The sequence below is a fragment of the Cyprinus carpio genome, chromosome A9, assembly GCF_018340385.1.
Source record: "Cyprinus carpio isolate SPL01 chromosome A9, ASM1834038v1, whole genome shotgun sequence".
NCBI lineage: Eukaryota > Metazoa > Chordata > Actinopteri > Cypriniformes > Cyprinidae > Cyprinus > Cyprinus carpio.
Window position 1 is genome coordinate 31661616 of NC_056580.1, and position 18471 is coordinate 31680086.

Below are 18471 nucleotides of genomic sequence, written 5' to 3' on the forward strand. Positions count from 1 at the left end.
TAGGAGCCCGAGAGCGAGAGGCATTAGCCGTCGAACTCAGGTCTAATCTTTTCCGCTGTCGCTGGCGAGCTGGTGGAAAAGCCTTAGGACCCCAGTCATTACGAGGGGGCGCCATAGGCGAAGGCTCTTCCCGTGAGGCAGCCCGTTGGCGGTTTGAAGAGGTTGAACGAGACCGCGCGCGGGCGCCTGCCGCCGTTCAGTCTCTCTGGGTCTGCGTGGAATCAGCTGGCGGAAAGCGGCTGATTGCTGTTTCGCTGCCCTAAATTTATCCACCACCGACGTAACTGCCTCTCCAAACAAACCGTCCTTAGAAATGGGCGCGTCCATGAGAAAAGATTTATCCTTTTCTTTGATATCGGTGAGATTCAGCCAAAGGTGGCGCTCGACCGTAATCAAACCAGCCATGGAACGGCCCACTGCCCGAGCAGTATGTTTGGTAGCGCGTAGCGCCAAATCCGTTGCCCGACGCAGCTCTTTCACAGCCTCGGGGGTGTGATGCCCTCCCCCTCGTCGAGATCCTTTAAAAGCTCCGCTTGGTAGGCCTGGAGGACCGCCATAGAGTGGAGCGATGCGGCCGCCTGGCCAGCAGCCATGTAAGATTTCCCGACGAGGCTAGACGTGACTCGACACGCCTTCGAAGGAAGGAGGGGGCGAGACTTCCATGCCGTGGCCGAATTAGGCGCCAGATGTTCGGCGAGAGTCTCCTCAACCGGAGGCATCGCTGTATAGCCACGGTTCGCCATATCTGAAATGGTGGCGAAATCCGCAGCCGCAGCGTTTGTGATGCGCGCCGAGTAGGGCTGCTTCCAGGACCTCGAAACCTCCTGGTGGAGGTCCGGGAAAAAAGGCAGGGGCCTACGGGGCTGCGCGGGAGCACGACTAGTCAAAAAACGGTCGTCCAGCTTAGATGATGGTTGGGCCTCGGCCTTCTCAACCTCCCAGTCCAGTCCCAGCTTACCCACCGCACGAGAGACCACATCCAACAGCTCGCTGTAGGAGGGAGAGACGCGCTTCTCCTGTCCGCTAGGAGGGAGAGGGCTGTCCGTATCTGCCATGAAGTCCTCAGACTCCGAAGCCGCGGTGGATAAGACGTCGTCGTCGAACTGCCCACAACCGAAGGAGATAGCATCGTATGCCTCCGGGGTGGGCTGTAAACCCCCGTCCGAGAACACAACGGGTTCGACGAAGGTGGCATCCTGCACTCGGGTAGGGGGGAGAGCGAGCGATGTGGAGAAAACTCCAGCGCCGCGCTGTCGTCGTAAGTGAGGTCGCACATGTCTCCCCAAGCCATCGCCTCGTGCGGTGCCTCGGCAGCCGCAGAAGCGACACGGCGGGGGTTAGACGCGGGGGCGACCTTGGAAAACACTTCTACCCTCGAGCGCAGTACTTTAAGTCGCAGGCCATCACAGTGGGGACAAGAGGAAAGGCCACTAAGCGCAGACTGCGCGTGATGTAATCCCAAACAGACTACGCACCTTTCGTGAGTGTCTCCCTTAGTGATGAACCTGGTACACGGTTCCTTGCACTTTCGAAAGCTCATCGCGTCCGCGAAGAGGAGTTAACACTGCTCGAGAAAACCGCTATGAACGCGAGATGATTCCAGGGCACAGATGATTCTCTTTCCTGAAGGAAATGAAATCTGAGCGAAATAGCGCGCGGCGCCCGGGTATACGATGCGTACGCATGCGTAGGGCGGTGCCAAGCGCTATTTGGCCAATAGGATTGGCGAGATGGTATAGGGCTTCAGACATTCGTCACACCGAAGGTGTTCCCATACGGTGACGTCACCGCAGCATCGAAGTGACCTATGAAAGGGAACATATATAAAATATTTTTTAACTGAAATGCTTTCCGATGTTGTTCACACTGACGCGCGCGCGACCCGATACCAAACGCAGGCACCTCGCGAACGCGCGCAGCTATGCCACTCAAAACTTCATCATTTCGTATTTTTATTCACTCCACTTTTATTAGAGGTCCACACAATAAACAAACTGTCACATTAGAATAATATATTATACATGTAAGATCTTTAAAGAAATATTATCTCTAAGAAAACAAACAACGATAAAACAGCACAACTGTTCATGAGCGGTTGCCATGGCTGCATCACAATGTGACGTAACACAAATAGTTCCCTTTGCGGCCCGACTTCAATGTAAAAGTCATACAAAAACTGTTTGGATTTTTTTTTTTTTTTTTTTTTAACGATGATCAAAAAACAATATTTGGTGATATTTATAAATCTTGAAGTATACGTTGATATAAATGACATTCTGATAGAAGTTATTTCGCGATTTCAAAATAAAAGTTAGTTAATTTAGTCCAATAGAAGAGATTTAAAGCTATTTAATTGTCTTATTTTTATAATAGTTTTAATAAATGTAACCTAGTTTTGATTTTATTTTTCAAAATATTTTAATATTCTTTCAAATTAAACTATACAATACAGCAGTGTATACAATTTTAAACTTCGTCCTTACAAAGGAGAAACCATATCAATCTTATATCAAGACTGTCCATAATTTATTATTTATACACAAATCAGTAAATAAAACAAAGAAATCTTTCCAAATGCGTTGACTTGTATTGCTCACTGCGCATGCGCGGATGTGCGGAAGTGCTCGCAGACCGATAACCAGCTGATAGATCAACAACCGAACAGCCACCACCAAAACAGCCGCGACTGGCAACAACAGGTAAATGTCACTCATGCTGATAGTTTTGTATGACTCTGTGTATGTAAAAGAGGTGTTATTATTTTAGAAATTAATGTTCACGGCACCGCTCGGCCCGCGATTTCGCCTGGATCGAGACGAGTCACGTTAATGGTCAGAGTCTGTATTGCGTCTCTAATGCATCCCCATCAGACACAATCACCTGACTGTCCGAGTTATGGATCAGATCACGTACACATACACCTGATTATTACAGTTTTTTGTGCATTAGATCAGCAGATATATCCTTGATTATTAGAGTTAATCAGATCAATAGACCCGATTATTAGACTTGCATCAGTTTATTGGACTTATGAATTAATTCGCATGCAGTATACAGCTGACATACTGGTAAAAAAAAAATATGGATTAAAGATCTTATGTAAAACTGGAGGGTCTAATGGATAGTTAAAGGTTATGAATATTCAGGATGAAACACAGCATTCAAATGGACAGATTCTGTATCATGCAGTGGCCAACCTATAGCTTCACTATGTGAAAAAAAAAACAAAAAAAAACAAAAAAAATACAAAATAAAAGAGTGCAAATCATGGCAACTCTTAACTTTACAATGGAAATGTCAAGCAGTATGTGTAAATGCAATTCATTACAGCAACATTATTAATATAACTGTATAATTACAATCAGCTCAACAAAGATGTTACATATTAAGTGAACATTGATTATATTATATTGTTATTTTTACTAAACACTTTAGTTAATGCCTTTATCTTGCTGTATGAGATGGCCAGCTGACTTTGACCTCTGTACTTAAAGCAGTTAAGCTATAAATATTTGCACTGCAAAACGATACTGATGCAAACTCAGAGAGCAGACCAGCACGAGACTGAGAAACCACAAAGAGGTGACAGTTTCACAAGAGGCATTTTCAACAATAAAATGAATTCTTGGGAGGAAAACTGTGATTTGGAATGTATGAGGGAGGCTGTACTTTCAATATACCAGATATTTTCACTGAGATGCCGAGATAAGTGTTGATTTATTCGTGCTATGCCCATCACATCAATCTTGAAGTTCACTTGACTTGAGATACTGCACCCTGGTTTTCTTGAGACATTTTTAAGCTGTTGAATCAGAAATATTACTTATGAAAGTTTGACACATATTTAATCTGTCATGAGGATGTTTAGCAATGAACTCTTACCCAAGAAATGTTATTTTGTTGCTTTACTCATCAGCTTCCCTATTTCTGATAAGAACTGATTCACTACTTAGAGCGTCTGTGGTTATGACTGCTGACTTGAAAGTTGTAATTTTAGCTGTGTAGAGAGGGAAGACGAGAAACTGTTCAAACTTTTTTTGCCTGTTATTCAATTTGTTTTAGTTTAGTTTTCTATAGCCATAGTGTTTTTTACTAGGGCATAGTTGAAGGGATAGATTACCCAGAAATGCACATTTTGGCATCATTTACTCACCCTCATGTTGTTGCAAACACGTATGACTAGCTGTCTTATGTGGAACATAAAAGAAGATAATTTAAAAAAAAAATGTCTCAGTGTGTTTTTAATTGTAATGACAAAAACAAGTCATTTTCAGTAAGTTAATTCTGCTTCACCAGAATATTTTAGTTGTAAGTTACTTCCTCTTCCACTACCTGTTCCACTTACATTCTACTCTTATTGTTTTGTTTTTTAGCATCACAATCTGACAGCGTGTCCTGACAACTTAAGAAGTTTCCAGTACTTAAAAAAAAAAAAAAAACATTAAAAAAAAAACTTGTTGACTTTTAAATTGCTGCTTTTAAAGACGCTGTCAGGGAGGACGGCTACCCTTCCTACATCATGAGCACTCGCGGGACCAGCAGGGTCAATGGAAGCCTACCGCAGACCAAGATCTGCCAGTTCAAACTGGTGCTGCTGGGAGACATGGCCGTAGGCAAGTCAAGCCTGGTGCTGCGCTTTGTTAAGGGCCAGTTTTTGATGAGTTTCAGGAGACCACCATTGGAGGTGAGGCATAGGTGATGAATTTGAATTGAGTTCATAAACATGGGTATTGATATTTAGGTAGATTTTGGTTGTTTTAAACAGTTTATTGCATTGACATTCCTACATACAGTACAGATCAAAAGTCTGGGGTCAGTAAGTTTTTGAAATGAATACTTTTATTCAGCAATTACGCATAAAAACTATTTAAAGTGACAGTTAAGATTATTGCATTGTTAAAAAAAAAAAAAAAAACTTCAAATGAATGCTGGATCCTTAAAAAATGTATCTCCATTTCCACTTCTGCATTGATAATAATAACTATTTCTTAAGCACCAAATCAGCATATTAGAATGAATTCTGTAAGATCATGTGACACTGAAGACTGTTGAGTAGTGGCTGATAAAAATTCAGCTTTCTTCTCAGAGTAATAAATTACATTTTAAAATGTATTAAAATAGAACCCAATGTAGTAATATTTTACAATACTACTGTTTTTACAGTTTACTTTTTAGTCAAATTATTGCAGCCTTGGTGAGTACAAGAGACTTTACACATTACAAATATTACTGACCCCGAAATTTTGAATGGTATTGTACATAATTTGGTAGATCCTTTAACCATGCACAACCAATTGTGCTACAGGAACACTAGCTTTATGTATATATATAAAACACACAATTGCACACCTAGATTTTTGCCTATTACCCCGTTTTGCAAATAAACACTTCAAGAGCAGGAGGAATAGCAGGGAGAGCCTTGTCAGAGTCTTATTGGGTGTGAGCAGTACAGACAGCAGTGCTGAGAATACACTTGTAGATTCTTTATATCGATCTTAACATTGTGTTAACTTGACCTTAAACTGAGCTGATCTTGCACTTAGTCATAGCAGTAGATGCCATCACATGTGAGTATGATGACAAACCATGTTCACTATCTCTGATTATAATCTTCACCACTAATATTTGCAAACATTGTTATAGACTTTGGCTCCCATACATTAGAATCAGACATATACTATATAAATGGACTTATTGCAACACTAATATTAGTCTGGAGTTCTTGCAAAAGCAATAAAGCACTTTACCACGGTTATTTAAAGGCATGAAGTGAAGGTAAAGTCACATTAAAACACAGCCTTGAGTGGCTTTTTGCTTTTATAAAACTGCAGCAACAGCAATATGATAAAGATGCAGATGTTCAATGAATAATTACTTCAAGTATATTAAAATTATTTTAAAAATAGCGTTAATAATTGTAATTGGAATAAATAATTATACTGCTAAGTAAATTGTCCATTAGCTTAAATAAGTTTTTTACACTTGCTTTACCCTTGCTGTATTTAGACCATGTTTTGTTTCTACATTAAAAACTAAATTTTCTATTAAAAACTGTTTTATTATTATTTATATATCATTTTTATAGATTTTTTTTTACTTTTCCCTTTAATTTTTGTTAGGTTTAGTGTCCATTTTTAGTAACTAAAAAAGTTTTTGTTATAGTATTATATGTGATTTTGTCATTTTTATAACCCTGATTCCAGGAACAAAGAATGTTAAGACTCAGTATTATTAATCTTTAGATCTCTGGCTTGGATTACTTATCTTTTTTTTTTTTTTTCATCTGTTGCTCACCGTCAGCTGCGTTCTTGGCACAGTCTGTTTGTCTGGATGACACTACAGTGAAGTGTTGAGATTTGGGACACGGCGCTGGACAGGAGCGCTACCACAGCTTGGCCCCTATGTACTACCGTGGAGCCCAGGCGGCTATTGTAGTTTTTGACATCACCAAGCCTGTAAGTTTACAATGGTACACACTTTATATAAAGGATACAAACTTACATTTGGTAAAATAGTAGATTTGTTGCTTAGTCTTTAGCCATGTGTTTGTAGGAAACATTCGAGCGAGCAAAGGCTTGGGTGAAAGAGCTGCAGCGGCAGGCCAGTCCCAACATTGTCATTGCTCTCGCAGGAAACAAGGCGGACCTAGCAGACAAGAGACTCGTGGAGTATGAGGTCATACCGTTCTTTCTTTAATCATATTTCAAGACATGGGTGTTGTTACGGTTTTTACTGTCAATGAAATGACAAAAACACATCAAGGTTTGATTTGTAAACAGCTCTGCATTTGTTGTGTGTATAGTGTGGTGCTGTTTGTATTTTTGAACCTTAAAAAGCACACAGAACAGAATTTAAAATGTTTCCATCTCAAAATGCGGTACGGTACCATTCAAAAGTTTGTGGTTGGTGAGATTTTTAATGGTTATGAAAGAAGCCCTCTTATGCACACGAAGACTGCTTTTTTTAATCAGAAATACAGTAAAACATTGTGAAATATCAATTTAAAATAACTGTTTTATTTTTAATATATTTTATAATGTTGATGGCAAAGCTGAATTTTCAGCAGCCATTACTCCAGTCTTCAGTGTCAGTCATTCTGATATGCTTATTTGGTGGTTAGGAAATAAATCTTATTATTATCAATGTTTTGTGGGAAACCGTGATTTTAAGGATTTTTTGATGAATAGGAAGTTCAGAAGAACAGAGGGCATTTATGTGAAATTGAAATCCTTTGTAACATTATAAATGTATTTACTGTTACTGTTTGATCAATTTAATGCATCTTTGCTGAATAAAAGCATAATGGTGGTAAAATTTATGTTTAAAAATGTAAATTTTGCAGCCAAAACTATTGCAGTCTTGTGTGCCGTAACCAAGACATTAATTTTACATTTCTGTACAGGAAGCCCAGACATATGCAGAAGATACAGGCTTGCTTTTCATGGAAAACTCTGCCAAGAATGCAATGAATGTAAATGAGTTGTTCCTGGCCATTGGTGAGCGTTAAAGCCGTCTTCTTACTAGTATATTCTCTTCTGCACCTAGTTATTGTAAACCGTAGCTTTTAGAACATTGTTAGACTTTTGTTTACAGGCAGATTTTTTATTCCCCTGGCATACTCTCCCAGTACCAGATTTTCCAGATTGCTAGTCATTTCTTAATTATGTTGCATTATTCCTTAGTTGTGAAGTTGTGATGAAACGCAATAGCGACAGATCTTTTCTTTTCAATTGTGACGTACATTTGAGTGACGCAAACATGTTTTCTTTTAGTCAGTTGTTGATTGGAGGAAGATCTAAACACAAGCTTGCAGTCAAATGTAAGAAAAGGACAGGGTTTAAACAGACTAATGTCTGGCATAAAAGTTAAAAAGAAAAAGAAACATGCATGGATGAACCTGGTTTACAATAAAATTCAATACCATAATTTAAGAAATTGAATAAAATTTTTCATTTCATGCCAACTTTTAAACAAAATATTGACGTTATGAACAGTATTCAGGCTCTTTATTTTCATTTTCTTTTTTTTTTTTTTTTTTTTTTTTTATCAATAGCAAAAAAGATGCCAAAAACAGACACCCAAAACCCTACGCATGCTGCCCGACACAGGGGGGTAAACCTTCAGGACCCAGATGCACAGTCCACTCGAAGCTGCTGTGGGAACTAAAGGCCTGTCAACACTCCACCACGGGAGACCACCGACACCTTCTCCTTCCCAAAATCCCACCCTTTACCCTTTCACCTCCTAAGATGGATACAGAAAGAAATAGAAGGATAGAGGAATAACAGAAAGAGATTGAGGGAAAATCCCTCAGTGATGCCATTAAGAGATTTTTCAAGGAAGACTTCTGATGGACAGGGCAGAAAGCGAACGGACGATGGACACTGTCATATCTGGCAGTAAATACAGATTCTGTATTATTTCAACAATAATTTCAGCCTTTGTTCATTTTCATTATGCAAACACCAGGGTTTCACCCAAAGAGAAAAGAGATTGACAAAGAGATACAGGAACACAGAAGAATCACAATGAACAGAAGAATTATTTCATCGACAAATTCCGTTCTCAGTCCTAGAATGAACCGAGATGGTCCATAAAGCCCCCTTAAAATAGCTGGATGTCTTCAAGTGAAATCTACACTGAGTATCCGTATGCTCTGGGCTCTCCTATTCTGATCCCAACTCTGACACTGGAAGGAAGTCAGCACCTTAACCTAAGCTAACCCTTGCAATTCTCCAAACATGAGCCACATCTACTAAATTTTAAACTACAAAAGGAACACTGAAGCAGAAGTTATTCATTCACCCTGAACTTGTTTTTTTTTCAGCCTCCAGATTTATTTATTACCTTTGTTCGAGCTGGTCTCCCTTACGTAGCTCATCATTCATCTTAGACCCAAAAAGTATTGAAGAACACCAATGTTGTCTTCCCTTTTCCATTTCCTTCTCCCAACCACATTGATCTTGAAGTTCAGTGTTGAAGTTCACAAAACAACAGCGAGCTCTACGATGCCTTCTCTATGTTCTCGTCGCTTTGTGTAAACTACTGTTTAAGAAACAATCAACAAATCATTTACAACATATTGGCAGAAACCAGATGATCGTAAACCATTTCGCTTCAAGTAATCGAAGAATAACGCACATTGATTCTTCTGGACTAGGAAGTCATGCAATACTGGGCCAGTCTCTCAGTATGTGTTATTAAAAAAGCAACAAAAATATTCAAGCACCCACAAATCAACAACATGAATGATTTAGCAACCGTTGTTGTGTGATGTGCCAGGGCGGCAAATAGCAGCAAGGGAAATTTTGGTCCACAAAGCCCCTGAAAAAGTGAACGAAAAAAAAAACAGAAGTGCCTACTCCGTTTTTTCCGTCCGTGTTCTTTGTTTTGGGCTTGTTTGAGGTCATCAGACCGCCGAAAAGTAGCGTTTCGAGACGGTGGCCCGAAGTGTACAGGCAATAACCTGTAAGAATAATTAGTTGAGCGTGTTAGTAACGAGTCATTTGTGAAGTTTTTGTTTTATGGATGCTGTTTGTTGATGTGTATAAAAAATGAGTTTTTATTTAAAATTGATTTTAGTCAGTAATTGAATGGGTTACCAATACATTTGTGTGGTCATTTAGAGAATGAATTAGGTATCATAATATGGTGTCCCACAGCTAGAAGTCATTTGTCATGTGTCTTCAGGTCCACCTTTTTTGTGGAATAGATCTGATCTCCTGTTAACACCTTTGTGAACTGAAATGTTAAATAAAGCTGTACTGTTCTGCTATGAGTGAAATGTTGTTTAAGCTTCTGTGGGTTTTGACTAGCCTTGATCTAAATCTCTGCTAACAGTCATTTATGAGGAAGAAAGCATTCAACAAATGTCCACTGCACCCATGTGACAGTCACTGTAATATTTAAAGTGTCTAAACTAAATGCCAGTAGCATTTGTTTTTGCCCCATTTTTCATGAGCTGAACTCAAAGATTTAAGACTTTTTTCTATGTACACGAAAGGCCTATTTCTCTCAACTATTGTTCACAAATCGGTCTAAATCTTTGTTAGGGAGCACTTCTCCTTTGCCGAGATAATCCTTCCACCTCACAGGTGTGGCATATCAAGATGCTGATTAGACAGCATGATTATTGCACAGGTGTGCCTTAGGCTGGCCACAATAAAAGGCTACTCTAAAATGTCCAGTTTTACTGTATTGGGGGGTCCTGGAGGGTCCGAAAACCAGTCATTATCTGTGGTGACCACCACGCAGTGCAACATCTCCTTCGCATAGAGGTGATCAGGTTGTTGATTGTGGCCTGTGGATGTTGGTCCACTCCTTTTCAATGGCTGTGTGAAGTTGCTGGATATTGGCAGGAACTGGAACACGCTGTTGTATACGCCGATCCAGAGCATCCCAAACATGCTCAGTGGGTGACATGTCCGGGGTGATTATGCTGGCCATGCAAGAACTGGGAATGTTTTCAGCTTCCAGGAATTGTGTACAGATCCTTGCAACATGGGGCCATGCACTATCATGCTGCAACATGAGATGATGGTCGTAGATGAATTGTAAAACAATGGGCCTCAGGATTCTCATCACAGTATCTCTGTGCATTCACAATGCCATCAATAAAATGCACCGGTGTTCGCGGTCCTAACAATACGCCTGCCCATAACATAACCCCACCGCCACCATCGGCCACTCGATCCACAACATTGACATCAGCAAACTGCTCACCTACACGACGCCATACACGCTGTCTGCCATCTGCCCTGTACAGTGAAAACCAAGGTTCAGCCGTGAAGAGAACACCTCTCCAAAGACGGCTTATGGTAGAGAAATGAACATTCAATTCATGGGCAACAACTCTGGTGGACATTCCTGCAGTCAGCATGCCAATGCACACTCCCTCAAAACTTGTGGCATTGTGCTGTGTGATAAAACTGCATGTTTTAGAGTGGCCTTTTATTGTGGCCAGCCTAGGGCACATCAGTGCAATAATCATGCTGTCTAATCAGCATCTTGATATGCCACACCTTTGAGGTGGATGGATTATCTTGGCAAAGGAGAAGTGCTCACTAACACAGATTTAGACAGATCTGTGAACAATATTTGAGAGAAAGAAGCCTCTTGTGTACATAGAAAAAGTCTTAGATCTTTGAGTTCAGCTCATGAAAAATGAGGGCGCAAAAAAACACAAAGTGTTGTGTTTTATAATTTTGTTCAGTGTAGTTACATGTAGCTCTCTAGGTATACAGTGCTGCATTCCACACTCAGAACTTTGGAATTTCCCATCCACCTATTTGAATATAACCGGAAGGGCATCCCAGGTCAAACAACCAACTTGAAAAGTCATTAAGAAGTTTCTACTACTCCTTGTTATTTCTTCATGTCTTGAAAAGGATGGGTGCTACTAAAAGCGGCTAATTGGGACTACAGACTACAGATTATCTTTATGAATGTGTATTCAAACTTTTGTTGGTCACAGAGCTAATTTTCTGCAATTATTCAAAACATAATGGAAAAATATTTGCTTTTTTGTTGAGGTAAACCAGGACAATGTCAACAGCTCAGTGAAACTGGTCATTAGCCAAAAGGGAAAGTTGCTGCAGGCATGAGGCAAGTTATTGCCTTTTTATGAAAGACAGAAAGAATATACAACAACAACAAAAAAGACATTAGGGATCATAAATTATTTAGACTTTGATGCATTTACAATAAAATGGTTTAAAGCCAAATCAATCACCACAAACCTAATAAAACAACAGCCAAGACAGAGTAAACTACTGCGTGTGATGTCATATATTTGGCTAAAAATATAGAAAAATGAACAGATCATTAAAACTCATCACAAAGGAAAATAAATGACAAATACAAGATAAAAGTTCACGGTTGTGGTGTTACTTTTATAACATGAAAAAAAAAAAAAAAATTGTTCAAAACCTTGACATTTCTGAAAGTATAGTTTTTTCTTTAACTCCTCACACTCATAAACAACAAAAAAATCCTGTTCTTTAAAATAGTAGTTACCAAGCAGGTCCAGTAACCCGTTCAACTCTTCAGACTCAAAAAGAGACAGCAAACTATCTGGCAGATCATCTTGGTAAGTAATTAGCTGATCAAAAAACAATTGCATTTATCTAGCCCTCACTCTCCTCATCCTCTACTGCTGTGTAGATACTCTGGTTTTTCTCCGTTTGATCTGAGGTGTGCCGCCCGTGTGACTTGCTAAACCCCTGTGTCGTCTCCCCGCTGGTGCGTTTGGGGACCCTGGCTGATGTGAAGCCCTCCTCCTCTTCTGAGCTGCCCTGAGAGAGGGATGCTGAAGGAGGGGGAAGAGAAAGAGGCCGCAAGGAGCGTAGTGGAGCCTCTGATTCTGGTGCGGTACCGGGGGCGGTAAGATCAGTCTATTAGCCGTCTCTCGTTGGGGACTGCTGTCTCTATCGCTGTCCTGGCTCCCCACCTGCCCTTCTGGAACCACTGCGTCTGTCCCCTTTCACCTCGGCACAGTCTACTCCCTCATCCTCTACCTCCTCCCATTCATCCTCAATGGTGATTTCATCAGGGTTGTAGGAGCTGGAGAGGCCGGAGGTGTCAGTGGGGTACTCGCTGGGTTCATCTACGCTCCCTGTGCTGTCCTCGTCCTCCTCTTCTTCAGTCGCACCTGTGGTACCCTCCTTTCCATAAGCCTGCCCAACTCTGCCCAGCCAGGATGTAGATGTCTGTCAAGCTGAGGGTGGCACACAACTCTGTGTTTGGGGGTTAGTGGAGTAGGGCCGGGTGGGCATTGGGTTGAGGGCGGCTGGGGGTCATAGGCGGGCACCGTCAGGCTGAAATTTTCATGGATGCAAAGGGTCACCGCTCAAATCACTGCACGACTTCCATCATAGCTTCCTCTGATGCACTGAAATCCCACCTGAAAGAAGCAGAGGAAACAGGATGGCTAAATACTTAAGACATAGAAATTAGTTTGTGTGCAAGACATTGACTGCATTTATGTGCACAACATTCCGATTAATACTAGAATTTTGGTCCTTATTACGGGTTATGTATGCATGTAATGTAAATGTCTAACCTGACTGTTATGAACCAGTTAAGCCAATTTCTCAATATTATGTATGCCTATATTAAGTCTGATATTAATGTGCAAAAGTTTGGGGTCAGTAGAAATTTTTTTTTTTGTATTTTTTTTTTTTTAAAAAAAAAACATTTTAATGTCATTAAATATTAATATTTCAAATCAATGCTGTTCACTTGAACTTTCTATTCATCAAAGAATCCTAAAAAATCTATCTATCTATCTATCTATCTATCTATCTATCTATCTATCACGGTTTCCTCAAAAATACTAGTCCTAAAATTCTAGTCTAGTCCTAAAAGTTAGTTATATTTTAATATTTTTCTTCAAGAATGGTCCGTAACTGTTTCAAGTCAGTTACATGAAAAAATGGTTTAATTGGAAACCAAAAAGAAAGAAAGACTTGGCTACACTGATCGCTGGTCAAACTATTTTTTAACTCTCAATCTTAACATAGTAGATATGTTTATGCAACTGGACCCAGGATTCCCACAGTTATAGAACAGAATTTATTGGGAATACACAAAGTGTTAGCAAGCATCAGGAAAATGCTGCTCATGTAAATGCAGTCATTATAATGTAGTCTATACCGGGGTGTAGTCCATTGTCTTGTGGGGGGGTTTCCAGAAATTGCAGGATGGTTTTCTGAAGGTTGTCTGTCGCTTTTAAGATGGCCAGCCATTCTGGATCATACTCAAGGTGCTCAGAGGAGCCCGCGTCTGTCTGCTACCTCCACAATCTGCAATATCAAAACATTCATTCACGCACTCACAAAGACTAGATCTAAAGTGGTTACTACTGGAAGAGCATGAAACATGCTCGTTGTATGGAAACAACAGAATCAATACCTGAAGAAAGTCTCTATGTGGAAGACACGTTGTCAAGTGAGAGAAACTTGGTGATCTTTGGGGCGAGGCACAGCATTAGCCTGTTATGAAAAATAGTTTATTTACTTTGTGATGAATAATAAACTGTGGTATCTACATCTTATTCTTAGTGTTTCAACACATTTCACATCTATAGCATGTAACAGCAAGAGAGCATATTGAAAGAAATAAAATACAGATATTCTAAAAGCTGCTTTCATAAGCGCGCCATGTTGAATTTTTGAGTCATAATTAGAGCGATATATATAGCTTATCGTATATATATCTCTATATATATATATATATATATATATATATATATATATATATATATATATCATATAAAAACCTATTTACCAACACATCTTATATATATAGAACATACTAAAAAGATATGAAATGCATACAAATAGTTACAAATATTTCAAAAGATTTATGTTGGTAAATAGATTTATCTCTCCATCTTTCATATATTGAAAAAAGCGTTCGATTTAGGAGGACAACCCCCTCGCAAAACACAGATGTTTCATCTCAAGGGGTTAATCCTCGCAATAAAGATATGTTAATAAATAAATGCAGAATAAATAATATATCCATGATCCGGACCCACCTCGTGCTGCATCATTTGCAGGCAAACTTCACGTGCAGGTGAGCTGAAAAACCAGTAGTGTGGGGGCTGCAGGTGGTCTAGAAGATCTGCAGCAGCAGGGCTGCCCAAGGTACCGCTCTCCACTTGTCCTGTCTGAGGAACTTCTTCTGGCGGAGAAGCTGGTTTGTGTTGCCATAGTGATAAATGCCTCGTGGCCGACCAAATCGTGTGTCATGAAGATGTTATGGGCATCTTGATCTAGAAGAGTTAGGTTAGAAATTATACATGGACAGCAAAATATTATTTATATATTTTTATTAATTAAACTTATTTATATTTTGATTCCTGTTTTCTCTAGATCAGGGGTGCCCAAACTCGGTCCTGGAGGGCCGGTGTCCTGCAGAGTTTAGCTCCAACTTGCCTCAACACACCTGCCTGGAAGTTTCTAGTATGCCTAGTCAGAGCTTGATTAGCTGGTTCAGGTGTGTCTAATTGGGGTTGGAGCTAAACTCTTCAGGACACCAGCCCTCCAGGACTGAGTCTGGGCACCACTGGCTCTAGGTGCATGTGAAATATATATTTTTAAAAATTTAAATTTAAGGATGTCACACATAAAGATTTACCTGTTTAAGTTTGAAGACATTCAATGTTTCTTACAAGTGGTACAACACTGCGCAAGGTTTCTGGGCCGTAGGGCGGGGAACTCCAAAGTGTCCTGAAAAAAAAAAAAAACAACAAGTTTAGAGTAAATGTGCATATTTTGTCTACTATAACACAACTGTAATTTGGAATTGTTTTAAAACTTACCTTTCTTGTAATCGTGGGATTTGAATATTCCTGAAAGATCCGCCAATACTTCCGTACACCTTTAAAGCGTACAACGCCAGCATAACCTGAGGAATGAGGAACAACAATCCATTGAGAACTGCTATTTAAGCCAAGTGCTATTAAGAAAAACCAGCACTACAACATTAGAAAACACAAATTTAGTACTACTTTTATTAATCTTATTACATATTAAAGGGGACATCAAATGCCCATTTTCCACAAGTTGGTATGATCTTTAAGGGTCTTCATGAAATGTCTGCAACAACATACTTTGGTCAAAATTCCTCTGTGGTTGTGCTTAAAACAAACACCCTTTTTTATCTTGTCAAAAATAGATCTGTCACAACGACCGTTTCGGAGCATGTAATTCCTCAGTCAACTGAAAAGAAAATATGTTCTTCAACATTCACTGAAAAAGAGGGCAATGAAAATAAGGAAGCAATCTTTTAGCTTATCCGCTCCTTCCTACGGCCAAAGAAACGGGCCAAAAGAAGTGACATTTAAAATCCTAGAAAATGACTCCTATCCATCTAAGAACTTCCTATATGAAAGATTTAATTGGGGTAGAGAACAATTCATGCAGGTTCTGTGAGAAAGACATTGAAAACTGTAGATGTTTTTCCAATGTGACACTTGTAAAGGATCTTTGGTTTGAATTTCAAAAACTGGCTTTATTATGTCAGTACAAGTTTCAATTTTATTTGTATAGCGCATTTACAACAGCCTCCAGGCTGGTACCAAAGTGCTTTACAGAAGAGCAAGAATATTACAACCTACACCCATTGACTGTGGTCTCACTTCAAATTGGAGTATTGTTAAAGGATGACTAAAAACTTAGACTTTATTCATAAATATAAGTTTTTTAAAGGTTAAAAACCCCATTTCTGCGGCTGGAAGAATGAACTGAAGATAATTTGTGAAGTCTCTTCATGATATGATGGACATAAACACCAGAAACTCTTGCATGCTTTGAACTTGTTTTGTTAATAGAATAAGACCTTCACCGTTCTTTTTCCTTTACTTATTCTCGTGTTTTAAATCAGTTTGTTTTTTTTTATTTACATTAATCATTTTTTTTTCTTTATAATTGCTGTGTATCAACACTAATACTGTGTTCAATTGTTAAAAATATGCACGGTAAGGTTTTGTACTTGAGGTTTTGTGCCTATTAAAAAAAAAAAAAAAAAAGTTTCAGAGCATAGCTGCATCCACAAATGACGCCACTATACACTATACACTTATGCGCTATGTACTCAACCATGCAGTGTATGAATTTTATAAGGTTATTTTGTCATTATAATCGGTGTCTGAAAGCCCCTCCCCTTTCGTCGTACGTAATGAAAGCTGCGACAGTTGAGTGCATGAAGTCTCCAACACTCCACACTTAGTTTTTTCGGTTATTTAAGTGCATCATCCGGGTGTTTAAAGTGCACTATTTTGGGGGGAATTCGCCAGTTTGAATGCACTATTCACACTATTTATACTACAAAATGTCATAGAATAGTGCATAAGTACGCGCGATTTGGGATGCAAACTCATGTCTCTTTTTAAATGCTAATGAACTCTGCTCACCTGATTTTCCCAAAAAGACGGCACAGGTGTTTTATATGAATGTATCTTTGAAGGGACACGACTAGCTTCAGAAAAGCTTCCATGTCATTTTCATTTCATCTTTCCTACATCTGGTAAAGTACCGTTAGCGCGCTTGTGAGCGCAGCGCTGCTTTGTTTACAGCTGGTTACCAGGGAAACCGATATTTCTACCATTCCAAAAGCACCAGAGATTGAATTTGCATTTTCAATCAGCCTGTCTGCTGTTTTCGTTCAGACCAACGTGAAAATCCACTGATGGTTTTATGCAGCAAACACACAGAGCAGAGTTTAGCAAAAAACCTGCCTTGAATTGTCCAAGACATTGTTATAAAACGCAGTGTAGTAAAATGATTTGCCAGACAGGTTTAGGTGTATTCGGTGGTGCATTTACCATTAAAAAACAAAACTAACGTTAATCCACTGCGTCTTCAGTGGCTCTGATGTCGGGAGAAAATGAAGACTCTTATATTCACTTTTACATACAACTACAAAACAAACACCTCATTGCTGTTGTGGCTACAGCTTCTTGAGCGTGGAGAGAATGGCGCACACATACAGCTGGCTTAGGGCAGACATATGTTAATACGGTACAGTCCATACAGCGCCATTGGGCGGTGGCCTGAGCGGTATGACATCATACTGTTCAGAAAATCATAACAGCTTGATAATTGAGACTCTTTGGGTTTTTGGGGGATTTAAAAAAAGTATATATATTGAATGGATTTTTTATCATTGTAGTGTGGTTGTGTCCACACACTGCTAAGGCACAATTATATGCAACACCATGTACAAGTGAATTTTTGCATCCGATGTCCTCTTTAAAAGAATAAAGTTTGCATTTGTGAGTAGGCGCCAAAGATCTCACCCAGGTAATAGATGTTGGGGGCCACCCAGCCTCCGTATGGAAGCTCCTGCAGATGGTGATGATTGCCTCATGGTTTACCGCCAATGATTAAATTTGTCAGGACAGGAGCCTTGGTCTCTCCAGAGTATGTACCTTGGGAAAACCGAATGACTTGAAACACGATGGGCACCAGATATCGCAATACGGTTTACTTAAAATCCCTCGAAATATGTTGGCTTCAAATCATTTACAAATAAATATATGCAATCACTGTGTATATTCTATCTCTGTGGTGCAGTAAATTACTCTCATTCAATTATTCATTAGATATTCTGTCTAATGAATAATACCAGGTGTTTCCTTACTTGTAGAATAAAAGTTTGCATGTGTCTGTATTTGGCAGGCACCGCCATGCACTTCATGTCTCCTTCATTTCTGACAGCCTGGAAGTCTCCGCAGCACAGCAGCAGATCCCCTTCACATCTTCTGTAGTCTCCAGGTTAACTGATGCGCTCTCGTAGATCTTTCCAGCTCTCCGTGACAACAACCTTCTACTGCCACCTTCATCCTGTATCTCTGGATCCACATGACTTACGCTCAAAGACCACAAATCGCGTTACCCATCGCACAGATGATCAACTTTACCTCTTTGACAATTCTACTCAGCAGCCCTTTTTGCCTCTCTGCAC

At 39.7% G+C, this 18471-nt stretch overlaps 2 pseudogenes; one reads left to right on the top strand and one right to left on the bottom strand.

The window, feature by feature from the left end:
• Positions 1-2592: 2592 nt before the first annotated feature.
• Positions 2593-9335, top strand: LOC109065417 (annotated as a pseudogene).
• A 2763-nt stretch (positions 9336-12098) lies between these two features.
• On the bottom strand, positions 12099-18349 carry LOC122146254 (annotated as a pseudogene).
• Positions 18350-18471: the final 122 nt, after the last annotated feature.